Here is a 26,608-nt window from a genome sequence, read left to right on the forward strand (position 1 = left end):
TTTTGTATTTTTAGTAGAGACGGGGTTTCACCATGTTGACCGGGATGGTCTCCATCTCTTGACCTCGTATCCACCCGCCTCGGCCTCCCAAAGTGCTGGGATTACAGGCGTGAGCCACCGCGCCCGGCCTCTTTTCTTTTCTTTTCTTTTCTTTTTTTTTAGTCAGAGTTTCACAATTGTTGCCCAGACTGGAGTGCAATGACATGACATCGGCTCGCTGCAACCACCGCCTCCCGGGTTCAACTGATTCTCCTGCCTCAGGCTCCCAAAGTGGGTGATTACAGGTGCCCCACCACACCTGGCTAATTTTGTATTTTTAGTGGAGATGGGATTGTTGGTCAGGCTGGTCTCAAACTCCTGACCTCAGTTGATCTGCCCTCCTCAGCCTCCCAAAGTGCTGGGATTACAGGTGTGAGCCACCATGCCTGGCCTATTTATTTATTTTTTTTAGACAGAGTCTTGCCCTGTCACCCAGGCTGGAGTGCAGTGGCATAATCTTGGCTCACTGCAACCTCTGCCTCCTGGGTTCAAGAGATTCTTGTGGCTCAGTCTCTTGAGTAGCTGGGATTACATGCACCTGCCACCACGCCTGGCTAATTTTTGTATTTTTAGTAGAGGTGGGGTTTTGCCATCTTGGCCAGGCTGGTCTCAAACTCCTGGCCTCAAGTGATCCACCTGCCTCAGCCTTCCAAAGTGTTGGGATTACAGGCGTGAGCCACCTCGCCCGACCTGGATTTATTTTTTAATCTGTGCTTGAGGGCTCTGGATGAAATTTGCCAAGGCTGTTGCACATCTAGACAGTGACATCATATGCATGTTATTGAGGTCCAGGGTGGGGCACAGAAGACAGGCCCAGAGTCATGGGGGCAGGAAAGAGCACAGACGGGAACCCCACCCACTGCCTGCCTGTAGAAGACCTGATTCTGTTGTCACTCATTTGTCTGACTTGAGGAAATTTGGTCTCCTGGTTTCTAAACTGTCACAGACTCCACCATGACCACTGTGATCAGGGGATACTTTGATTAAAGCTCTAGAGTAAGTTATTCTAGTTCTGTTTTCTCTGTCTCCAGGGTCGAGCTTGGTGCCTGGACACAACAGACATTCAGGACAAGTTTGTTGTTGAACAAAATAGAAGTAATGCATTTATGAGACCTCATTCTCACTTCCTTTGTGTTTACAAATTCAGTTGCACATCAGCCTAAAAACCCAGGACATGATTAATAGAAATGGAGCTAGAAAGCTTGACTGGCCAGTGTTAATGAAAAGCCAAGCTTCAGAAATGGCTTATTACCATCTAGGCGCTTTGTGAATCCCAGGAAGCCATGAATCCAGAGTCTGATGAGAAAGGCTGTCTGTCTGCCTGTGGCCAGGCAGTTTTTGAACCCCTTCGTTGATCCTGCTGGTTACAGAAACTGAAAGAAAATGGCTGAATCCGCCAGGCGCAGTGGCTCACGCCTGTAATCCCAGCACTTTGGGAGGCCGAAGCGGGTGGATCATGAAGTCAGGAGTTTGAGACCAGCCTGACCAATGTGGAGAAACCCTGTCTCTACTAAAAATACAAAAATTAGCCAGGCTTGATGGTGTGCATCTCTAGTCCCAGCTACTTGGGAGGTTCAGACAGGAGAATTGCTTGAACCCAGGAGGTGGAGGTTGCAGGGAGCTGAGATCGTACCTCTGCACTCCAGCATGGGTGACAGAACAAGACTCTGCCTTTAAAAAAAAAAAAAAAGTGGGGTTCAAGATGATTAGCAAGTCTAGAGGATGGGGAAGAAGATGGCAGGATCGTTAATAGAAATAGTCATGCATCACTTAACGATGGGAATACATATGTTCTAAGAAATGCATTGTTTGGTGATTTAGTGATCGTTCAAACATCACAAAGTTTACATACACAAATCTAGATGGCACAGCCTGCTACACACTGGTGCTATATGGCCATCAATACAAATCTGTACAGCAGACTACTGTGTGGAATACTGTAGGCAATTGTAGCATAATGGTGTGTGTTTGTGTATCTGAACACATCTAAATATAGAAAAGGTACAGTAAAGATACTGTATTATAAACTTATAGAGCCACTGTTGCAGGCTGGCCATGGAGGCTCACACCTGTAATCCCTCAGTACTTTGGGAGGCTGAGATGGGTGGATGGCTTGAATCCAGGAGTTTGAGACCACCCTGGGCAACATAGTGAGACCCCTGTCTCTACAAAAAATATAAAAATTAGCTGGGTATGGTGATGTGTGCTAATCGGGAGATTGAGCTGGGAGGATTGCTGGAGCCTGGGAGGTTGAGGCTGCAGTGAACTGAGAGTGTGCCACACTGCATTCCCACTCCAGCCTGGGAGACAGAGTGAGACTGTCTCAGGAAAAAAAAAAAAAAAAAAACTGTTGCATATGTGGTTCATTGTTGACTAAAATCTCGGTATCTGGTGCATGTCTGTGAACCCCAGGGCTAATTCAGCGGTGACAGGAAGGGCACCAAGTTTCTCTGTGGATTTCAAATATTCTTTTTAATTTTTTTTCTAGATGGAGTTTCACTTTTGTTGCCCAGGCTGGAGTGCAATGAGACAATCTCGGCACACTGCAACCTCCACCTCCCGGGTTCGAGCGATTCTCCTGCCTCAGTCTCCCAAGTAGCTGGGATCACAGGCGTGCACTGCCATGCCTGGCTATTTTTGTATTTTTAGTAGAGACGGGGTTTCACCATGTTGCCCAGGTTGGTCTCGAACTCCCGACCTCAGGTGATCGCCCACCTTGGCCTCCCAAAGTGCTGGGATTGCAGGTGTGACTCCTCGCGCCCGGCCCGGATTTCAAATATTCTGTATCCTTAGGCTTTGTTAATCTATGCCTTTTGCCATCACAGAAGTCAGTTCCCCCAGCAAGAAATGGTCAGGGGCACCTAGCTCTATGCCTTGACTCCTGGTTACTGTTTTGAGGCCTAGGAACAGCTGAGACCCTACAGGTGTTAAACCCAAGCTGGGTGACCGTGAGAGGGTCAGAATCACCACAAGCCAGTGTCAGCTTCTGGAGCTGAACACAGAGACCACTCTTGGTCAAGTGCTCCAGGCAGCATCCGTGTGCTGGTGGGGTTGACTTTTTGGACGCTGCTTGGGAGCTCACACAGATGGTCACACCACAATGTTGGCGGGGCTGTGAGCAGTCATGGCACCTCCCTGGCTATTCCTCCAGGATGGTCATTTCTGGGCCTATCTGCTGGCAAATTTGATCACTGGTCATTTATATTTTTCCTTCACTATGTCTCTCTACCCTTTCAGTTTCCAACACGTGATGATAACAAAGATGCTTTTATGGAAAATATGGCATCTCTGTAAAGACAAGATCCCGTTCTGCCAATGTGGCTTGCTGGGTTGGGTAATTTACATACTTCTCAGTCGCTTCTTCACCTTGGTTTCTCCAGATGGCTGAGACTTGATCGCTCGGAGGAGGAGGGAAGTTCTTTGTTGTTTTATTCTTCCCCTCTTTGAAGAGTTACCATCTCAGCAATGCCAACACCCCTAAATCAACAGACAGCATCAGACACAGAATCAAAAGCTTCAGCAGGAGGGATGGCCAAGTTGGATGCCTTCGTCAAAGCCATTCCAGCTGTGATTCTCTGTGCTGTGGGAGTCTGGTTGAGAGGGATGTCAGGGAGATGACAGCGAGGAAGGAAGCTTTTACACTAGGTGTTAAGGAATGGCTGGGACTGGCTCAAGTAGACAGAAGAAGGGGAGACCTTCCAGGCTTGGTGAGAGCTGAGCAAAGACATGTGGGTTTGAATAAGCATGGTTTATTTATGGAGTATAAGGCACTGACATGGACCAAGGGAGGTGTTGCTACTTAATCTGAGACAATGGGCCGGGTGCGGTGGCTCACGCCTGTAATCCTAGCACTTTGGGAGGCTGAGGTGGGCGGATCACTTGAGGTCAGGAGTTCGAGATCAGCCTGACCAACATGGCAAAACCCCATCTCTACTAAAAATACAAAAATTAGCTGAGTGTGGTGGTGCACATCTACAGTACCAGCTGCTTGGGAGGCTGAGGCAGGAGAATCGCTTAAACCTGGGAGGTGGACGTTGCAGTGAGCCAAGATGGCGCCACTGCACTCCAGCCTTGGCGACAGAGAGAGACTCTCTCAAAAAAATAATAATAAAAAAAAAGAAAATGACTCCCTATCCTCTTCTTTCTCCCTTATATTAAAGCTTAGGAGTTCTGAATTTCCCCCGCTTCCCTAGGGGTCCAGATGGATTTGTAGGGAACCATCGTCTCTGGCCTGGCCTCAGTCTGAAGGGCACATCTGTGGGACACTGTTTCCCCTTTCAGCTTGCTCCCTGACTCCGAGTCACGATCCTTTCCCTTGCCCTTACCTGTTTGCATAAAAAAGCACTTTTTTTTTTTTTGGTTCAAGTGATTCTTCTGCCTCAGCCTTCTGAGTGGCTGGGATTACAGGCACCCACATCCACACCTGGTTAATTTTTATATTTTAGTAGAGATGGGGTTTCACCATGTTGGCCAGGCTGGTCTTAAACTCCTGACCTCAGGTTATCCGCTTGCCTTGGCCTCCCAAAGTCCTGGGATTACAGGCATGAGCCACTGGGCCCAGCCAATTAAAAAGCACTATTATTTTTTTGAGATGGAATTTTGCTCTTGTGGGTCAGGCTGGAGTGCAGTGGTGCAATCTCGGCTCACTGCAACCTCTGCCTCCTGGGTTTAAGTGATTTTCCTGCCTCAGCCTCCTGAGTAGCTGGGCTTATAGGAATACGCCACCATGCCTGGCTAATTTTTTGTATTTTTGGTAGAGACAGGGTTTCTCCATGTTGGCCAGGCTGGTCACGAACTCCTGACCTCAGATGATCCACCCGCCTCAGCCTCCCAAAGTGCTGGGATTACAGGCATGAGCCACTGTGCCTGGCCAAAAAGCACTATTTTTAACCAAGGAGCTTTACTTGCTTTGCTTTCATTTTTGCAGACAGATGCAGTATTAAAGTTGAATGTGTTCGAATGCCATTACTGTCCATAGTTCAACACTTGACTTCTCTTTGGTGACCAGACTATATTTTCTGTATTTTGTTGTACGTTTTCTAGAGGAGCATAGGAGGATGGGGCCCGTTTTTGGTCCTCATGGTTTGAAGAGCTTTCCGCTTCCTGCTGGTGGGCCACGCTTGGCTGGAGATTCTTTCCTCTTCTTTAAATCTGGACTGCAATAGGACAAATGAACTCCAGTGGTTATACAAGTCATGAAGAAATGAATTTAATAGCCTATCAGTTAGGATTCTGTTATGACATGTACCCAAGCCATCTGGAAGTAGTTTAAACCAAAGTGAAGAATTTATTTAAAAGATTCAGGGACATATGAGGCCTAAGGCCAGGAATACAATTGTGTTTCAGGAAGGGACTTTAAGTTGGAATGGGGAAGCTGTCAGGAAGCAAGGCAACCCCTCGGTGTGCTTGCTGCAACATGCAGTCTGTGTGGAGTGGGGGTCCCTGCTTCCAGTCCACTCAGCAGGCAAGAAAGGACCAGACTGAGACCCCTAGATTATAATCCCCTTAATTCAAGAGAACAGCCAAGGCTGGGTATGGTGGCTCATGCCTTATCCCAGCACTCTGGGAGGCAAAGGTGAGAGGATCTTTTGAGCCCAGGAATTTGAGACCAACCGGGCAACATAGTGAGGCCCCACCTGGTGGCATATGCCTCTAGTTCCAGCTACTCGAGAGGCTGAGGTGGGAGGATTGCTTGAGCCCAGGAAGGCAGAGGCTGCAGTGAGCAGCCATTGTGCCAATGCACCCCAGCCTAGGTGACCGTCTTAAGACGGTCTCAAAAAAAAAAAAAAAAAAAAAGGGGGAGACCAGGAGGATCTGTTTGTCTCGTTTCCAAATGGGTCCTGGAGAACCAGTCTAAGTGCAGTCAATGGTGATCAATGTGGAGTCGTAAAACACAGACCCCGCTGTTGGAAGCCTGGCCTATAGGAGAGGCCCACTTCCTACAAAGGGACCTGCTTCGAATATCCCCCCTGCTAAACCAGAATCATGGCTGCTGGGCTGACCTTCCTATTTCAGAAGGAACTAGAGGACTCTAGAGAGATGGGCTCTATGTCGGGAGGGGCCAAGTCAAAAACATGGACCCAGCATGTTTCTAGTCCTTACCACTTCCCAGTTCGATTTCACAGTAGAGGTCTTGAAAGATGTAAGACTTGGCCAAGAACTCATCGTCTGCCTCTGCTCCAAAACCACACTCTGCTAATAAAAGGTACTTAAACTGAATTGTTCAAGGGTTTTTTTTTTGTTGTTGTTGTAAAGAATGCAGACTTAAAAATTATTTTTGGAAGACAGTTTGCAAGCTATTAGTAGAGAATGCTAAGAGAAAGCTTTTGGGGTGGGTTTGTTTAAATGAGCCCCTCACTGGTGAGAGGATGGATGCTTTCATGTTCCTTGTGAACAGGTGTGTTTTAATAAAGGCAGCTTCGGGCCGGGCGCGGTGGCTCAAGCCTGTAATCCCAGCACTTTGGGAGGCCGAGGCGGGTGGATCACGAGGTCAAGAGATCGAGACCATCCTGGTCAACATGGTGAAACCCCGTCTCTACTAAAAATACAAAAAATTAGCTGGGCATGGTGGCACGTGCCTGTAATCCCAGCTACTCAGGAGGCTGAGGCAGGAGAATTGCCTGAACCCAGGAGGCGGAGGTTGCGGTGAGCCGAGATCACGCCATTGCACTCCAGCCTGGGTAACAAGAGCGAAACTCCGTCTCAAAAAAAAAAAATTAAAAAATAAATAAATAAATAAATAAAAATAAAGGCAGCTTCGATTCTGGAGTCAGAGACTAGACTGGGTCTCAACTCTGACACCAGGCTGTGGCTTTAGGCAAGTTAATATTTCTAACCCTCTGCTCTAATTCTGAGAAATGGGATAAGTATTACATTAAAATCTACTTCCTGGCATCAGGAAGAGAAAATGAATTAATGCGCATTATGTACTTGGCATTCTTCTTTGCACTTAAGCATTCAGTAAATACAGTCTTACAAAAATGATTAAGTCTGTTTGCTATTAGTGAAGGGTTAATGAGATAAGATCAAACTGTACTTGAGTGTTAATTGTTAAAAAGCATACTCTGCAAATAATATTTCTTTAGAAAGCATTTGCTAATGTTGCCTATGTTTAGCTGTTTAGTAAAAATTTATATTTTTATTTTTAAAGGGAAAAAGAGTGGGCATTTTGTATGCCATAAGAAAGGCACCCTGGCCTACGCCTTTTGATGTGGGTCATGAGATTGTTTGTGTTATTTTGTTTTAGTTTTGAGACAGAGTTTTACTTTGTCACCTGGGCTGGAGTGCAGTGGTGCAATCTCAGCTCCCTGCAACCTCTGGCTCCTGGGCTCAGGCAATTCTCCTGCCTCAGCCTCCCGAGTAGCTGGGATTACAGGCATGAGCCACGGTGCCCAGCCTGTTTGTTTTTTGGGTTTTTATTTGAGACAGGGTCCAACTCTGTTGCCCAGGCTGGAGTGCAGTGGTGTGATCTCGGCTTACTGGAACCTCTGTCCCCCAGGCTCAAGCCATCCTCCCATCTCAGCCTCCCAAGTAGCTGGGACTACAGGTGTGCGCCACTATACCCGGCTAATTTTTGTATTTTTTTCAGGTCTCACTTTGTTGCCCAGGATGCTGGTTTTGAACTCCTGAGCTCAAGCTATCGGCCGGCGTTGGCCTCCCAAAGTGCTGGGATTACAGGTGTGAGTCACCACGCCCAGCCATAGAATTTCTTTACTTTTTGGCCATGTGTAGTGGCTCACGCCTGTAATCCGAACAGTTTAGGAGGCCAAGGTGAGCGGATCACTTGAGATCGGGAGTTGAAGACGAGCTTGGCCAGCTTGGTGAAACCCTGTCTTTACTAAAAGTACAAAAATTACCCAGGCAGGCGGGATGTGGTGGCTCACACCTGTAATACCAGCACTTTGGGAGGCTGAGGCGGGCGGATCACCTGAGGTCAGAAGTTGGAGATCAGACTGACTGGAAGAACCCTGTCTCTACTCAAAATACAAAATTACCTGGGTGTGGTGGCGCATGCCTGTAATCCCAGCTACTCGGCAGGCTGAGGCAGGAGAATGGCTTGAACCTGAGAGGCTGAGGTTGCGGTGAGCTGAGATCGTGCAATTGCACTCAGCCTGGGCAACAAGAGTGAAATGCTGTCTTAAAAAAAAAAAAAAAATTAGCCAGGTATGGTGGCAGGCACCTGTGATCCAGCTCCTCAGGAGGTTGCGATGTGAGAATCCCTTGAACTTTGGAGGTGGAGGTTGCAGTGAGCTGAGTTCGTGCCACTGCACTCCAGTGGGGGCAACAGAGTGAGAATCTGTCTCAAAAAGAAAAGGTTTCTTTACTTTTTAATAGAAATGGGGTTTCACCATGTTGGCCAAAAGAAAAAAAAGGAATAATGTATTATATAATAGACCACATTTTGTTTATTGATTCCTCTGTGGATGGACAGTCAGGTTAATGGACAGTCGGCTATTGAGAATAATGCTATGAACAGGGTATACAGATACCTCCGAGAGGCCCTGCTTTCAATTCTTTTGGCTATATACCCAGAAGTGGAATTTCTGATCATGTAATAGTTCTATTTTTAGTTTTTCAAGGAACCACCATGCTGTTTTTCACAGCAGCTGCGTTATTTTCCATTTCCACCAACAATGTGCAAGGCTTCCAGCTTCTCTGCATCCTGGCCAACACTGATTGTTTTCTGTGTTTTTGACGGTAGCCACCCAGATGGACGCAAGGTGTATCTCATTGTGGTTTTCAGTGTGCAGTTTCCTAATGATTAGTGATATTGAGCAGGTCTCACGTTTCTCTGGGACATTTATATATGGGTCACAAGTTCTGGATTAGGCAGTGCTATACCGTGATGCTATACTTAGTTGTAGGAAAAGTGTGTAATGGGGTAAAATGCTATGTTTTAAATCTCTAGAGATGGAAAGCAGAGCTGGGAGTGGTGGCTCATGCCTGTAATCCCAGCACTTTGAGATTCTGAGGCTGGTAGACCACCTGAGGTTAAGAGTTTGAGACCAGCCTGATCAACATGGTGAAACCCCATTTCTACCAACAGTACAAAAAATTAGCTGGGCGTGGTGTCACATACCTGTAATTCCAGCTACCCGGGAAGCTAAGGCAGGAGAATCACTTGAACCTGGGAAGTGGAGGTTGCAGTGAGCCATTGCTCTCCAGCATGGGCGACAGAGCAAAACTCTGTCTCAAAAAATAAAATTTAAAAAAAGAGACTAAAAGTAGATTGGTGGTTGCCTGGGGCTGGGGCAAAATGAGAGTGAGTACTAATGCGTAGGGGTCTCTTTTGGAAATAGTGAAATGTAGTGAATTAGATGGTGGTGGTGATGGTTATGTAATTCTAGAAACAGACTAAAAACCACTGAATTGTCTACTTTAGATGGGTGAATTTTATGTTCTATTATGTCTCAATAAGGTTGTTTTAATATGCTGTTTTTTGAAAATAGACCTAAAACAGTAGTAGGGATGGCAGCAAAGGTTGCCACTTCATTGGCCAACTTTATCCATTAGGAGGGAATGCTACACATTTTTGGTGAATTTGCAGCGGAGAGATTCTCTCCATGGAAAATCTGGAGGAGTGCCCCCTTGCAAGCTCACTTCCTGGCCTAGTGAGAAAGATCACTGACTAATAAAGCTAGAGGAAAGAAGGCAATGATTTAGGGTTAGAGGTGCTAGAAACATACTTTAGTAGAGTTTGGGGTGGAGGGTGTCAAGGCCCCTTTCCAACAGTGACACACCAGAGGCCTCAGGTGTTACCAAAGAGAACATTGCCCCTCCACACCCCCCTCTGTCCTTTTCAAAATGAGGAAATGGACGGGCGCGGTGGCTCATGCCTGTAATCCCAGCACTTTGAGAGACCAAGGCGGGTGGATCATGTGAGGCCATGAGTTCAAGACCAGCCTGGCCAACGTGGCAAAACCCCATCTCTACTAAAAATACAAACTTAGCTGGGCACGGTGGTGTGTACCTGTAGTCCCAGCTACTTGGGAGACTGAGGCACGAGAATCACTTGAACCCAGGAGATGGAGGTTGCAGTGAGCCAAGATCATACCACTGCACTCCAGCCTGGGTGACAGAGCGAGACTGTTTCAAAACAAACAGGCCGGGCACAGTGGCTCACGCCTGTAATCCCAGCACTTCGGGAGGCCAAGGCAGGCGGATCACGAGGTCAGGAGTTTGAGACCAGCCTGGCCAATATGGTGAGACCCCATTTCTACTAAAAATACAAAAATTAACTGGGTGTGGTGGCACATACCTGCAGTCCCAGCTACTTGGGAGGCTGAGGCAGAAGAGTCACTTGAACCCGGGAGGTGGAGGTTGCAATGAGCTGAGATCGCCCCACTCCACTCCAGTCTGGTGACAGAACGAGACTCTGTCTCAAAACAAACACCCAAAAAACAAAATGAGGAAATAGATCCAGGGAGAGGACATGACTGGCCCCAGGTGCATTTAGTAGCCAATTAGTAGCAGAGCCAGAGCTGCTCGTTTGCTTGCATGGGCAGCTTCATGCAAGCTCCACACAGCCAATCTAGCCCAGCCAACAGCCTCTGTGCCCAGAGCATTAGTTGCTGAGGAGGATCGGGGATGGTGGATACCAACTGCAGCCCTCTCCAGAGAGCCTCCGTCCACGTGCACTGCAAATGTCTGACTTTCTCCACATGTGGCTCCGGCGGCTTTGGTTGGAGCAGCCTTCTCTCCTGTTTGCGCTCAGCTGCAACCCCCTTCCTGCACCATCTGGAACTTGGATAGGGCTCTCCATCACTTTGCCCACCCGCTCCGCCATGTTCTGCTGCGTGTGGGCCCACACCAACGCAGATCTCCTAAGTACAGAGAGTTCTCCTTTTATTTATTTTAGATTGCTCAGGGAGGAAAAAATGTTGCTTCTCAAGCTTCAGAATCTTTGCACATAAGCAGTGACAATTAAGAACAAATTTGCAAACTCTTCCCCTTGGTCTGAACTACAGTGCATTCCTCCTCTTGCTACACACAGTCCCTGGCCCAGATCTGTATCAGGACAAGGTCAGTGGTTTAAAGGAGTTGGATCCCTGGGCTCCAAGGGGGGTGATTCTGTCCCCTCATCCTCATAGCCTGCTCCTCTGCCACAGCCCTGATCTTATTCTCTGAGGCCAGGAGTCCTAGAGAGCTCTCTGCAGTCTTGGAAGTCTGGCCTGTCAGTCCTTGTGCAAAGGGAAGATGCTCCACCCCTCTCTTCTCCAAACCCGTCTTTTTTTTTTTTTTTTTTTTTTTTTTGAGACAGAGTCTTGCTCTGTTGCCCAGGCTGGAGTGCAGTGGCGCAGTCTCAGGTCACTGCAACCTCCAAGTCCCGGGTTCAAGCAATCCTCCCACCTCAGCCTCCTGAGTAGCTGGGACTACAGGTGTGTGCCACCACACCTGGCTGACTTTTGTATTTTTTTTTTTTTGAGACGGAGTTTCGCTCTTGTTACCCAGGCTGGAGTGCAATGGCGCAATCTCGGCTCACCGCAACCTCCGCCTCCTGGGTTCAGGCAATTCTCCTGCCTCAGCCTCCTGAGTAGCTGGGATTACAGGCACGTGCCACCATGCCTAGCTATTTTTTTTTTGTAGTTTTAGTAGAGACGGGGTTTCACCATGTTGACCAGGATGGTCTCGATCTCTTGACCTCGTGATCCACCCGCCTCGGCCTCCCAAAGTGCTGGGATTACAGGCTTGAGCCACCGCGCCCGGCGACTTTTGTATTTTTAATAGAGACAGAGTTTTACCACCCTTGCCAGGCTGGTCCTGAACTCCTGACCCCAAGTGATTTGCCCACCTCGGCCTCCCAAAGTGCTGGGACTGCAGGTGTGAGCCACTGCGCCCAGCCCAACCCCACCTTCTTTTCCTCTCCTTTCCTCTCTCTCTCTCTCTCTCTCTCTCTCTCTTTGAGACAGGGTTTTGCTTTGACACCCAGGCTGGAGTGCAGTGGTGCAATCATAGCTCACTGTAGCCTTGACCTCCTGGATTCAAGTATTCCCCCCAGCTCAGCCTCCTGAGTAGCTGGACTACAGGTGCAAGATGTCCAAGTAATTTTTTGTTCATTTTTTGTGGAGATAGGGGTCTCACTGTGTTTCCCAGGCTGGCATCTTCTTTTCATCCCAGATTTTCTCACCCATGTGACCAAACATCATCCGGTTACTATCCATGGGTAATGCTGTCTCAAAGACGTGACTGTTTTCTGCATGCAGCTCTGATGATACAGTTGGCTCGTTCATTTCATTTGGAATACAAACCATCTGGGAATGTCTCGGACCAGAAACCAGCTTGAGAAGTCAGGCTGTTCCCAGGTGGGAATCTCTTTCTCTTTATTTGACTCGTGAAGGTGGCAAGGAAAAGGTTTTGTTGCCTCTTGGTGCAGGGTGTGACGGGGGAGCAGTGCACACAGAGGTGCCCCTGGTAGTGGCACTGGCATTTGAAGCGAGAGAAATTCCAGGCAAAGGTGTCACCCAGGAGAAACAGGGGCAGAGGTGCTCAGCCCAGTATTTCTTTTTACCTGGAGCTTCTCTTTATGACGAGAACATAGCTTCAGGTTATGTAGAAAGGGTGTCCCTAGTCCCTAGAGCCTTCCCTGTCTTTGCCGTGAACCTTCCTGCCCTGGCTGTTTTATCTGCTTTTGTTTTTGGAGATGGAGTCTCACTCTATCGTTCAGGCTGGAGTGCAGCGGTGTGACCTCGGCTCACTGCAACCTCTGCCTCCCAGGGTCAAGCAATTCTCCTGTCTCAACCTCCCGAGTAGCTGGGATTACACGCGCATGCCACCAAGCTAATTTTTGTACTTTTAGTAGAGATGGGGTTTCACCATGTTGGCGATGCTGGCCTCGAACTCCTGATCTCAGGTGATCCGTCCACCTGGGCCTCCCAAACTGCCGGGATGACAGGTGTGAGTCACCACACCTGGCCAGCTTTTTTCTTTGACCAAGAAGGGGGCCCCAGAAGCCACTATGCAGCAGTTGTCTGCAGTTGGTAATCAGGAACCACTTACCCCAGCCTCTGGCCCCTGTTCTGGTCATACCCAAGTAGTCCATAGTTCCCCAAACCTCCTCTAGTCTCCATTTGGTAAACATGGGTTCAAGGTCCAAGATTTTGCCTCTACAAAAAACAAAAATAAAAAAATTAGCCGGGCACACGTTCCTGTAGGCCTATCTACTCAGGAGGCTGAGGTGGGAGGATTGCTTGAGCCCAGAAGTTCAAGGTTGCTGTGAGCTGTGGTCATTGCACTGTGCTCCAGCTTGGGTGATAGAGTGAGACTGTCTCAAAAAAAGAAAAAATTATGGTTCCATCTGATTGCATTCCCTTTTCTCTCTCACCTCTTTGCTCAGCTGAGTAAGACGTGTTGTACCGCAACACTCTGTCATCTGGGAAGCTGGATGCGTTGGCTCTTCTGGGCCGCGTTTTCCTTTGCCTACCTTCATCAAGCTTTTATCTCTTAGCTGGGTGTGGTGTCAGGCACGTGTAGTCCCAGCTGCTCAGGAGGCTGACACAGGAGAATTGCTTGAACCCAGGAGGCAGAGGTTGCAGTGAGCCTGAGTCAGGAGAATTGCTTGAACCCAAGAGGTGGCGGTTGTAGTGTGCCAAGATCGTGCCACTGCACTCCAGCCTGGGCAACAGAGTGAGACTCTGTCTCAAAAAAAAGCTTTTAAAAAAAATTATTATACTTTAAGTTCTGGGATACATGTGCAGAATGTGCAGGCTTGTTATATAGGTATACATATGCCATGGTGGTTTACTGCACCCATGAACCCGTCGTCTACATTAGGTATTTATCTGAATGCTCCCCCTCCTCTTGTCCCCCACACCCCTACAGGCTCCAGTATGTGATGTTCCCCTCACTGTGTCCATGTATTCTTGTTGTGCAACTCCCACTTATGAGTAAGAAGATGCGGTGTTTGGTTTTCTGTTCCTGTGTCAGTTTGCTGAGAATGATGGTTTCCAGCTTCATCCATGTCCCTGCAAAGGAAATGAACTTATTCTTTTTTATGGCTGCCTAGTATTCCATGGTGTATATGTGCCACATTTTCTTTATCCAGTCTATCATTGATGGGCATTTGGGTTGGTTCCAAGTCTTTGCTGTTGTGAATAGGTGCTGCAAGAAACATGTGTGCAGGTGTCTTTATAGCAGAATGATTTATAATCCTTTGGGTATATACCCAGTAATGGGATTACTGGGTCTAATGGTATTTCTTGTTCTAGATCCTTGAGGAATCGCCACACCGTCTTCCACAATGGTTGAACTAATTTACACTTCCACCAACAGTGTAAACGCGTTCCTATTTCTCCACATCCTCTCTAGCATCTGTTGTTTCCTGACTTTTTAATGATTGCCATTCTAACTGGTGTGAGACAGTATCTCGCTGTGGTTTTGATTTGCGTTTCTCTAATGACCGATGATGATGAGCTTAAAAAAAAGCTTTTATCTCCTTGTGTTGCAACTACCTGTGGACATGTCTGTGTTCCCCCCTAGACTCTGCGCTCTCTGAGGGCAGGGGTGTTGATAAGAACCATGGTCTTAGCTCCATTCCTGTCACTTGCTGGGTGAATGAATGAATGGAGTTGTGGTGGATGCACCTACATTTGGCAAACATGCATGGGCATTCCAGCCCTTTCTGATGAAATGAAATCTCTGGAGGGAAATGTATGTACCTGAGGTATGGAGGAGGGGACTGTGTACAGGAGATGTGTGAATTGAATTTCCACTAATTCTGCAGGGTAATAGTTCCCACTGCTGCTGTTAATAAGTTATACAAATGTGGTGGCTGAAAACAAAACACAAGGGCGGGCGTGGTGGCTCACACCTGTCATCTCAGCACTTTGGAAGGCCCAGGCGGGTGGATCACGTGAGGTCAGGAGTTCCAGACCAGCCTGGCCAACATGGTAAAACCACGTCTCTACTAAAAATACAAAAATTTCCCGGGCATGTCGGAGGGCGCCTGTGCTGCCAGCTACTCAGGAGGCTGAGGCAGGAGAATCTCTTGAACCTGGGACACAGAGGTTGCGGTGAGCCGAAATCACACCACTGCACTCCAGCCTGGGCCACAGAGCAAGACTCCGTCTCAAACAACAATAGCAGCAACAACAACAACAAAAACCCACACATTCGTTTATTATTCTGCAGTCCTGAAGCTCAGAAGTCTGAAGTGAGTCTTATGAGGTTAAAATCAAGGTGTTTGAAGATCTGTTCTCCTTCTGGAGGCTTCAGAGAGAATCATTCTCCTTGCCTTTGCAACTTCTAGGGTCTGCCTGCATTTCTTGGCTCATGGCCCCTTCCTCAGACGGCTCCAGTCTCTTGCTGGTACTCACTCTGCTTATTTGCCTCCCACTTGTCAGGGTCCTTGTGATTAAATTGGGCCCACTTGAATAACGCAGGCTAATCTCAAGATCCTTCATCACATCTGCAAAGTCCCTTTGACCATATAAGATGATGTCTTCACAGGTTTTGGGGACTGGGAGTTGGACATCTCTGAGGAGGCCATTGTCCAGGTTACCACGTTCAGAAAGCTCCTGCCATGGCTTCTTATTTTATTTTTTTAGACAGAGTCTTGCTTTGTCACCCAGGATGGAGTGCAGTGGCATGATTTTGGCTCACTGCAACGTCCACCTCCTGGGTTCAAGTGATTCTCCTGCCTCAGCCTCTCAAGTAGCTGGCATTACAGGTGCTCACCACCATGCCTGGCTAATATTTTGTATTTTTTTTTTAGTAGAGATGGAGTTTTACCATGTTGGCCAGGCTTGTCTTGAACTCCCAACCTTAGGTTACCTGCCCACCTAGGCCTGCCAAAGTGCTGGGATTACAGATGTGAGGTATCGTCCCCAGCCCTGCCATGCCTGCTTATCTGTACGTGTCTAAATTCTTCCCATCATTTAAGACCTCTACTGCCTCCTCCAGGAAGTCTTCCTTGAGTCCCTCCATCTGGATGCTCCTCAGTCTTGGTTCCTGCTGCCGCCCTTGACCGTGAGCATGTCTGTGTCAAACAGAGGCCCCTCCTTGGTCTGGGCACATTTCTACTTCTGCTCTTTTACTCTGAGAGCCCTCTTTTTCCCTGGAAAGTCCCCAGTTTGACCCCAGTCTGTCTTCTTTCTTCTACAAAACTCTTATCCACCCCAATCTTACATAGGTGTCATAGGTTGGCAGAGCTGTGACGTTCCTCCATTTTTTTTTTTTTTGAGATGTAGTCTCACTCTGTCACCCACGCTGGAGTGCAGTGGCTCGATCTTGGCTCACTGCAACTTCTGCCTCCCATGTTCAAGTGATTCTCCTGCCTCAGCCTCCTGAATAACTGGGGTTACAGGCATGTACCACCATGTCCTGCTAATTTTTGTATTTTTAGTAGAGATGGGATTTCACCATGTTGGCCAGGCTGGTCTCGAACCCCAGACCTCATGATTCGCCCAACTCGACTTTCCAAAGTGCTAGGATTACGAGAGTGAGCCACAGTGCCTGGCCGATTTGGCTGTTTTTAACCTACATCATGCTAAGTGTCTTTGGGCAAGGAGACAGAGTATTCATTGCTCAGGTGTCCTGACCTGGTGGCCTTGGCCTGAGGTCTCCTTCCCAGTGCTGGATGCGCTGTGCACCACCAAACTTCACATTCCTTGCTGCTCTCAGACACCGCCTGCCTTCTGGCTGAAAACAAATGGTTTCTGAAATGTGAAATCGGATGTCAATTTACTGATTAACAGTGAGAAATAGAACCGCCAGGCTCACCAGATATCATCTGTCTCATGCAGCAGGAAAATCTACCCCGGAGGGCAACTTGCCATGACGAAGTTGCTTGGTAAGCGACTCCCAGGGCGTGAGCTCAGATTCAGGGGCCTGTGAAGGGATGGGCCAGCCCAAAGCTGACAGGCTGCAGCCCCACAGGGCCCCTTCTTCAGCAAGGAGGATAGGGTGACAGCTGGGTCGTCTCTGCAGGATAGAGTGTACCCTGCCGCAGGTCATGAGGACTGACTGGTGAGCATGCCAGATAGTTGCAGTGCTGTGGTGTGATCCTGGGCACAGCTTGGTCCCTATGGAGAGGAATTTGCTGCAACCTACTGGGGATACCTGTGGTGTTTAGTGGGCGATTTTCCACCCCTGAAATAGCACATGCTGGCCTTCCTTTTCTCCCTGTCTCCCTTCCTTTCTGCCTGTGTTGTTTTTATTCCTTTCATTTCAGGGGCTCTTTTTTTTTTTTTTTTTATTGTAGTTTACTTACCATATAATCAATATTATGTATTCTTAATTTTTATTTGTTATTTTATTTTTATTTTTATTTTTTTGAGATGGCATCTCACTCTGTGACCCAGGCTGGAGTGCAGTGGTGCAATCTTGGCTCACTGAAACTTCTGCCTCCTGGGTTCAAGTGATTCTCTTGCCTCAGCCTCCCAAGTAGCTGGGACTATAGGCACCTGCCACCACGCCTGGCTAATTTTTGTATTTTTAGTAGAGACAGGTTTTCACCACGTTGGCCAGGCTGGTCTCAAACTCCTGACCTCAGGTGATCTGCCCACCTTGGCCTCCCAAAGGGCTGGCATTACAGGCATGAGCCACCATGCCCGGCTGAGCATTGTCTTTGAGGTTTGTCTGTGTCGCCGTGACAGCACCCTTTGCCTTTCCCTTATATGTGACTTTACCTCAGTTTATCCGTTTTCTTATAGACAGACAACAGGGGCCACTTCCATTTTTTGACTATCACAATAATCTTCCACAAGGCTTTTCATGGACATTTGAAATGGAATTGCTGAAAAAAAAAAAAAAAAAAGAAATGGAATTGTTGGGTAATAGGATTTTACTTTCTAGTTTGATAAAGAAACCAGGTTGGGTACAGTAGTTCACATGCCTCCTTTGGGAGGCTGAGGCAGGAGGATTGCTTGAGCACAGGAGTTCAAGGCCAGCCTGGGCAACATAGTGGGATGCTATCTCTACAAAAAAGAAAAAGAAAGGCCGGGCCCAGTGGCTCATGCCTGTAATCCCAGCGCTTTGGGAGGCTGAGGCTGGCAGATTGCCTGAGGTCGGGAGTTTGAGACCAGCCTGACCAACATGGTGAAACCCCATCTCTACTAAAAATATAAAAATTAGCCAAGCATGGTGGTGCACACTTGTAGTCCCAGCTACTTGGGAGGCTGAGGCAGGAGAATAGCTTGAACCTGGGAGGCAGAGGTTGGAGTGAGCCAAGATTGCACCATTGCACTCCAGTCTGGAAAACAGAGTGAGACTCTGTCTCAAAAAAAAAGAAAAGAAAAGTATCGCTGGGCATGGTGGCACACATGCCTGTAGTCCCAGCTACTTGGGAAGTGTAGGCAGGAGGATGACTTGAGCCCAGGAGGTTGAGGCTGCAATGAGCAGTGACTGCACCATTGCACTCCAGTCTGGGCAACAGAAAGAGACCCTGTCTCAAAAAAAAACAAAAAAACAAAAAAACAAAAAACTGCACAGAAAACTGGTAGACTGTTTTCCAAAGTGGTTTTATCATTTTACGCTCCCATCAACAATATATGACGGTTCTAGTTACTCCACATTTTTGCCAACATTTGGTGTTGTCAGCCTGCTTAATTGTAGCCATTCTGATGACTATACTCAAAATTTAAAATTTTGATGGATTTCAGTTTATTAATTTTTTACGGAATGCTTTTTGTGTTTTGCCTTAGAAATATTTGCACATCTCAAAGTTGTGAAGATATTTTCCTGTGTTTTCTTTTAGATGCTGTATGAATTTAATTTTTCATTTAAGTCTTGGGTCCCTTTCAGTTTAAGTTTTTGGTACGATATGAGAAGTTGGGGTTCATTTGTTTTCCTTACAAACAGATAATTTGTTTTTCCTTACAAAAAGACAATTATTCGAGTTCATTTTTTTTGAGATAGGCTAGAGTGTAGTGGTATGATCTCGGCTCACTGTAATCTCTGCCTCCTGGGTTCAAGTGATTCTTCTGCTTTAGCCTCCTGAGTAGCTGGGACTACAGGTGTGCGCCACCACACCCAGCTAATTTTTGTATTTTTAGTAGAGACAGAGTTTCGCCATGTAGGCCAGGATGGTGTCGATCTCTTGACCTTGTGATCCGCCTGTCTCAGCCTCCCAAAATATTGGGATTACAGGCGTGAGCCACTGAACCTAGCATAGCTCATTTGTTGAAAGCCCATGTCTTTCTCCATTGAATTACCTTGGCACATTTGTTGAAAATCAGTTGGCTGTGTTTACGTAGGTCTATTTTTAGACTCTGTTTTCTGCTCCATTGATTCTATTTTGTGTATCCTAATTCCACTACCAAACGGTCTTAGTTACTGCTGTTTATAGTAAGCCTCAAAATCAGCCAGTGTAAGTGCTCTGAATTTTTCTTTTTCTTTTTTTGAGACAGAATTTCACTCTTGTTGCCCAGGCTGGGGTGCAATGGCGTGATCTCGGTTCACTGCAACCTCTGCCTCCTAGGTTCAAGTGATTCTACTACCTCAGCCTCCTGAGTAGCTGGGATTACAGGCATGCACCACGATGCCTGGCTAGTTTTGTATTTTTAGTAGAGATGGGATTTCTCCATGTTGGTCAGGCTGGTCTCAAACTCCCGACCTCAGGTGATCCGCCGGTCTCAGCCTTCCAAAGTGCTGGCTAGGATTATAGGTATGAGCTACTGGGCCCAGCCTGAATTTTTTTTCTTAGGATTATTTTGGCTATTCTAGGTCTTTTTCATTTTCACTTACATTTTAGAATCTGCTTGCCAATTTCTAAAAAAAAGCCTTCTGATATTTTTTAAAATTTTTAAATTTTTTTTGAGAGAGGGTCTTGTTCTGTCACCAGGCTGGAGTGCAGTAGCAGGATCATAGTCACTATCGGCTCCGCCTCCTGGGCTCAAGCCATCCTTCCACCTCAGTCTCCTGAGTAGCTGGGACAACAGGCTCATTCCACCATGCCTGGCTAATACTTCCATTTTTTTGTGGAGATGGGGTTTTGCCATGTTGCCTAGGCTGGTCTCAAACTCCTGAGCTCACGTGATCCTTCTGCTTTGGCCCCCCAAAGTGCTGGGATTACAGTTATGAGCCACCATGCCAGGCTGCCTTCTGGAATTTTACTTGGGATTACATTGAGTCTGTAGATCAATTTGAGACAATTGACATTTTAACAATATTGAATCTTCCCATCCGTGAACGTGGTATATTTCATCATTTATTTAGATTTTCTTTCTTTCTTTTTTTTTTTTTTGAGACGGAGTTTCGCTCTTGTTACCCAGGCTGGAGTGCAATGGCGCGATCTCGGCTCACCGCAACCTCCGCCTCCTGGGTTCAGGCAATTCTCCTGCCTCAGCCTCCTGAGTAGCTGGGATTACAGGCATGCGCCACCACGCCCAGCTAATTTTTTGTAGTTTTAGTAGAGACGGGGTTTCACCTTGTTGACCAGGATGGTCTCAATCTCTTGACCTCGTGATCCACCTGCCTCGGCCTCCCAAAGTGCTGGGATTACAGGCGTGAGCCACCGCGCCCGGCTTATTTAGATTTTCTTTCATTTCTTTCAATAATGTGTTCTAGATTTCAGTAGAGAAGATTTGCATATCTTTTGTTAAATTTATTCCCAAATAGCATTATTTATTTATTTAGAGATGGAGTTTCACTCTCGTTGCCCGTGCTGGAGTGCAATGCTGTGATCTCGGCTCACTATAACGTCTGCATCCTGGGTTCTAGTTATTCTACTGTGTCAGCCTCCCAAGTAGCTGGGATTACAGGCATCCACCACCACGCCCAGATAATTTTTTGTATTTTTAGTAGAGATGGGGTTTCACTATGTTGGCCGGCCTGGTCTTGAACTCCTGACCTCAGGTGATCCACCTGCCTCAGCCTCCCAAAGTGCTGGGATTACAGGCGTGAGCCACTGCACCTGGCTGCATTTTTTATTTTAATGCAGGAAACTGGAAGCCCCAGAGAGGCAAAGGTGAAATGGTAGATGGACAATTATGGGGCTGATATTTGGGGTTGGAGCTCGATTCAACAGCCAAAATGATCACCATCAAGAGCAGCTGGTCACGTGGGGTGATTCTCACCATGTTCCCTCCATCTGGATATCACAATCAAGCCAATTTGCTGTCTGGGGGATATGACAGCCAGGAAGGCTGTGTTCTATTGCAGTGAACGCCTTCTTGGGCCCCCCTGGGTGTCCCACACAGGTCAGCCACAGGCTGGCTGTGCTTATGGTCCCTGCTGAGAGAAGCCGCCATGTCTCCAGCTTCTGATGCACCTTGTCAGGCTGTTCCCTGAGCAACAGTGGCCAGTGGCCTTGGTGAAGCCCAGGCTTGACAGCCCTGCCCTAGGGGACCAGAAAATGTAGTACCAACCATGGTAGGACAGGAGAAGCCAAGACATGGATGAGAAGAGGCAGAGCATGAGAAGGGAGGTGAGTGGCTTTACTGGCAGAGCACTGGGGAGGGGGCCCATGAATGACTGTTGTCTGGGGGTCTACCCGGCAGGCTGTTCTCTGAAAAGCCTTGGGTTTCCCACGGCCTTCTGGTTCCAGTGCCTGGGGGGCCTTGCTGTCCTGGGACCCTTGCTTTCCCTGCACAGCTTAGGTGTTTTGACTTTCCCAAGGCTCCTTTGAGGGCTGGTGCTGTGGCTAAGCTTCCTCTGTTCTTTATTTCCACAAGCATCCAAACCGTGCTGCCTACCCACTGTGAGAATGGACTCGGAATCACAGGCACTGGCATTCAGGAGTGGCACACTCACACAATGGCAATGGCCCTTGGGACTATCGTATTCCCTCACTTGGAAGCCTTTTGATTTCTCTGGGTTACTAGGCTATGTCAGTGTGTGGGTGCATGCACAAAAATAACTGGGACGCCACACTTTGTCTTTGCAGTTTTGTCACACACAGGCAGAGGTCTTACTGCTGGTTTGCAGTGGGCCAGTCAGAGGCATCCTAGACAGTCTGAAAGGCAGGCCAGGCCGGACATGGCAGTTCACACCTGTCCTGAGGTGAACCAAACTACCTCCATCTTAGAAGTGAGCCTGACTGACTCCATCTTGCCTTCCCCCACCCCACCCCGCCATTCCTCCCTCGAGTGCATACCTGGGTCACATGGTGCTGGGACATGTTGGGCTTAGAACCATAGAAACATATAACCATTGTAACCATATCCTGCTTGACAAGCCCACTTGCTATTGTGAATATCCCCTTGATTGATCCTACGGAAAGTACGGAAACGCCCCTCTTGGTAACCAGCAATCATGGAAACCACTTGTATACCCTCCTTAGTTAATCAACAGTCATGGGAGACTCCTGCCTCCTACTTACCAGCCTTCTCCCTAACTTGCTTGTTCTGCTTCTGTAAAATTCTGCCTTACTGCACCCCCTCCCCTGCCGCTTCCCCACTTACTCTGAGCAACATATAAAAGGAAATCACAGGGCTGAGAGAGAGATTTTGAGCATGAGCTGACTCTAGGTCGCCGGCAATAAAGGACTCACAATCAGATTTCAGAGTATGGCGCTTTCCATGCAACTTGCTCGGATATAACCATCCCAGCACTTCTGGAGGCTGAGATGTGAAGATTGCTTGAGCCCAGGAATTCGAGACCAGCCTAGGCAACATTGTGACACCCCATCTCTATAAAAATTTTAAGAATTAGCTGGGGCTGTGTGCGGTGGCTCGTACCTGTAATCCTACCACTTTGGGAGGCTGAGGTGAACAGATTGCCTGAGTTCAGAAGTTTTGAGACCAGCCTGGCCAACAAGGTGAAACCCCACCTCTACTAAAAATACAAAAATTATCTGGGTGTGGTGGCGGGTGCATGTAATCCCAGCTACTCAGGAGGCTGAGGCAGGAGAATCACTTGAACCCGGGAGGAGGTGGAGTTAGCAGTGAGCCAAGATTGCACCACTGCACTCCAGCCTGGGTGACAAGAGTGAAATTCCACCCCCCCACCCCCCCCAAAAAAAGAATTAGCTGGACGTGGTGGTGCACACCTGTGGTCCGAGCTACTTAGGAGGCTGAGGCAGGAGAATCTCTCCTTGAGCCCAGGAGGTTGAGGCTGCAGTGAGCCACATTGGCTCTGCTCTCTAGCCTGGGTGACAGAGTGAGACCCTGTTTCAAAAAAAAAGAAAGGCTGCAAGGAAGACCTGGGAGAGCTGGGGTTCTCAGGAGAGGTGCTTGGGGGGCTTTCGAGACTGCCTTGAAGCAAGAGCACTTTTGCTCCCAGAGCCATATAGGGAGGGGGAGGAGCTTTCTAGGAGCTGTGCAGCCACAGGACAGGCTTCCTGGGACTCTGATTTCTGTATCCCTGGAATATACAAGCAGATGCAGACAGAGATGCCTGCATTGGGCAGGGTCATGAACTCTTCAAGATCCATTTGACACTGTTTCTAACACTTTATCATGAGTCAATTAATGATCTCTCAAGAAAAGCTTTTCAAAGGAGATGAACCCCCCAAAAATAATTTTTTTTTTTAAAGATGGAGTCTCGATCTATCACCCAGGCTGGAGTGCAGTGGTGCAATCTCAGCTCACTGCAACCTCTGCTTCCCTGGTTTAAGCAATTCTCCTGCTTTGGCCTCCTGAGTAGCTGGGATTATAGGCACATGCCACCACGCCCAGCTAATTTTTGTATTTTTAGTGGAAATGGGATTTCACCATGTTGACCAGGATGGTCTCGATCTCTTGACCTCATTGATTCTCCTCCCTTAGCCTCCCAAAGTGCTGGGATTGCAGGTGTGAGCCACTGCATCCAACTAATTTTTTTTTTTTTTTTAGGCAGGGTCTCACTCTGTTACCCAGGCTGGAGTGAGTGCAATGGTGGGATCATGGTTCACTGCAGCCTTGAACCCCTAGTTTTAAGAGATCCTCCCTCTTCAGCCTCTCTGAGTAGCTGGGACTGCAGTCCTATGGTCTGGTTAATTATCGTTTATTTATTTGTTTCTGAGACAGAGTCTCCCTGTTGCCTAGCTGGAATGCAGTGGCTCAATCTCCACTCACTGCAACCTCTGTCTCCCAGGTTCAAGCAATTCTCATGCCTCAGTCTCCCGAGTAGCTGGGATTACATGTGCCTATCACCATGCCTGGCTAATTTTGTGTTTTTAGTAGAGATAGGGTTTTACCATGTTGGCCAGGCTGGTCTGGTGCTTCCACCTCAACTTCCCAAAGTGTTGGGATTACAGGCATGAGTCACCATGCCTGGCCTGGTTACATTTAAAAAAAATTTTATAGAGACAGTATCTTGGTATGTTGCCTGGGCTGGTCCTGAACTGCTAGCTTCAAGTGATTCTCATACCTTGGCCTCCCAAAGTTATGGGATTATAGACGTCAGCTACCGTGCCCCTGAAAGACATTTTTGCTTGTTTGCTTTTTGAGATGGAGTCTTTCTCTGTCATCTAGGCTACAGTGCAGTGGCGTGATGTCGGCTCACTCTAACCTCTGCCTCCCAGGGTCAAAAGATTCTCCTGCCTCAGCCTCCTGTGCAGCTGGGACTACAGGCGCCCACCACCACACCTGGCTAATTTATATATATACATTTTTTGTAGAGATGGGGTCTCACTATGTCTCACTATAGACTGGTCTTTACTCCTGGGCTCAAGCAATTCTTCTGCCTTGGCCTCCCAAAGTGCTGGAATTACAGGCGTGAGCCACTGCACCTGGCCAATGTCACTTTTAAGGGGTCCCATGCTACTAGATGAGAGGCAGCCAATATACCTGGCCTATCTGCCTTCCTCTTCACCTTTGAAAATGGCTTCCCACACTAGCCTGTAGACTGTAGACTGTCTCTCCAGGTCAACCTATTAATTGCAGAAGACAGACAGATTCCAGAAGTCTCAAAAAAAAAAAAAAAAAAAAAGAAAAGAAAAGAAAAATCAAAAGTGACGTTGTTTGGCGGACACCTTCGAGCAGAGACTCTGTCATTTGCTTTTTTAGTTGGAGTAGTGAGGACAGACCCTGCCTGCAGCAGGAGCTCATCAGCATTTTTAGTTGATCCAGTGAGTATCTTAAAAATTACAGAATTCCGAGACAGGCTGTACGATGAATAAACCTTGAGGACACTGTGCTAAGTGAAATAAGCCAGACACAAAAGGACAGTGTTGTGTAATTCCACTTACAGGAGGGACCCAGAAGAGTCACCTATGGAGACAGAAAATGGAATGATGTGTCAGGGAATGGAGGGAAGGGGTGAGGAGTTAGGGTTTACTGGGAACAAAGGTTCAGTTTAAGATGAAAATATTTGAAGATAGATGGTGGTGATGGCTGCACACCAATGTGAATATCCTTTTTCTTATCTTTTTTTTTTTTTTTTTTTTTGAGACAGGGTCTTGCTCTGTCGCCCAGGCTAGAGTGCAGTGGTGCGATCTCGGCTCACTGCAACCTCTGCCTCTCGGGTTCAAGTGATTTTCCTGCCTCAGCCTCCCGAGTAGCTTGGATTACAGGTGCATGCCACCATGCCCAGCTAATTTTTGTGTTGGAGTAGAGATGGGATTTTGCCGTGTTGGCCAGGCTGGTCTCTAATGCCTGGCCTCAGGGATCTGCCAGTCTTGGTCTCCTAAAGTGCTGGATTATAAGTGTGAGCCACTGCGCCTGGCCAATAATGTGAATATCATTAATGTCACTGAATTGCACACTTACAAAATGGTTAAAATGATAAATTTTAGGTTACAATCAAAATTATGTGTTTGTAATCTAATCAGTGACCTAAATTTTTGAGATTATGATATAATCAATGATTTTTGAAAGGTAATACTGTTGACCAGTATTTGTGAGGTATAAAAACATTACTTGGTTTGTTCATTTATTCAACCAACATCCCTTGGCTGCCTGCTCTGTTGGAGCTGAGCTAAGCTTGAGGTTATAAAAAGTCGATCATCCCAGCACTTTGGGAGGCTGTGGAGGAACACCTGAGGCCAGGAGTTTGAGACCAGCCTGGGCAACATAGCAAGACCCTGTGTATATGCAAAAAAAAAAAAAAAATAGAACCACTCACATGCTCACTCATTCAGAACTAGGTTCTGAGGGTGAGGATCAGGAGCCGGCCCCTGAAGCCATAATTCAGTGCTTGAAGCTTGTATTCTGGCAGGACATCAGGCCTGGCGTCTGAGGCAGCAGTCATCTGGAGCCTCTTGTATGAGGAGGAGTTCAAAAGAAGCAGGGAGAGAGCCCTGGAAGGAGAACCTGGAGCCAGACCTGGACACACATGTGGAGTCGTGATGGTGTCGGGCCAGCCTGAGAAATAGCAGGAAACCTGGCATGGCTTAGGGTGCGGCTTTAGGAGCCTGATGAAAGTGAGATGGAAGGAGTGCATCGTGGTGACTGCAGAGTCCTCAAAGCCACCGCTACCCTCACCCCCACCTCCCATCAGCTGGTGACTTTGGTAAGGTGAAAAAACGTCTCTTGGGGCCAGGCACAGCAGTTCATGCCTATAATCCCAGCACTTTGGGAGGCCGAGGCAGGTGGAGTGCTTGAGGCCAAGAGTTAGAGTCCAGCCTGGGCAACACAGCAAGACCCCATCTCTATAAAAAATAATTAAAAAAAAAAATAGCCAGGCATGATGGCATATGCCTGTGGTCTGAGGTACTTGGGAACCCGAGACAAGAGGATCTCTTGAGCCCATTAGTTTGAGGCTGCAGTGAGCT

At 47.6% G+C, this 26,608-nt stretch overlaps 1 long non-coding RNA gene across 1 annotated transcript in view; it reads left to right on the forward strand.

Moving 5' to 3' along the window:
- The first annotated feature begins 12,163 nt into the window (after nt 1-12,163).
- The window catches only part of LOC108286552, a 20,231-nt gene continuing 5,786 nt past the window's right edge, over nt 12,164-26,608 (forward strand). Inside the window, exon 1 of the long non-coding RNA XR_001817964.2 lies at nt 12,164-12,341. This is a non-coding gene — a long non-coding RNA (uncharacterized LOC108286552). The remainder of the gene's footprint in view (nt 12,342-26,608) is intronic.

Source organism: Cebus imitator, unplaced genomic scaffold (genome assembly GCF_001604975.1).
Source record: "Cebus imitator isolate Cc_AM_T3 unplaced genomic scaffold, Cebus_imitator-1.0 Scaffold322, whole genome shotgun sequence".
NCBI lineage: Eukaryota > Metazoa > Chordata > Mammalia > Primates > Cebidae > Cebus > Cebus imitator.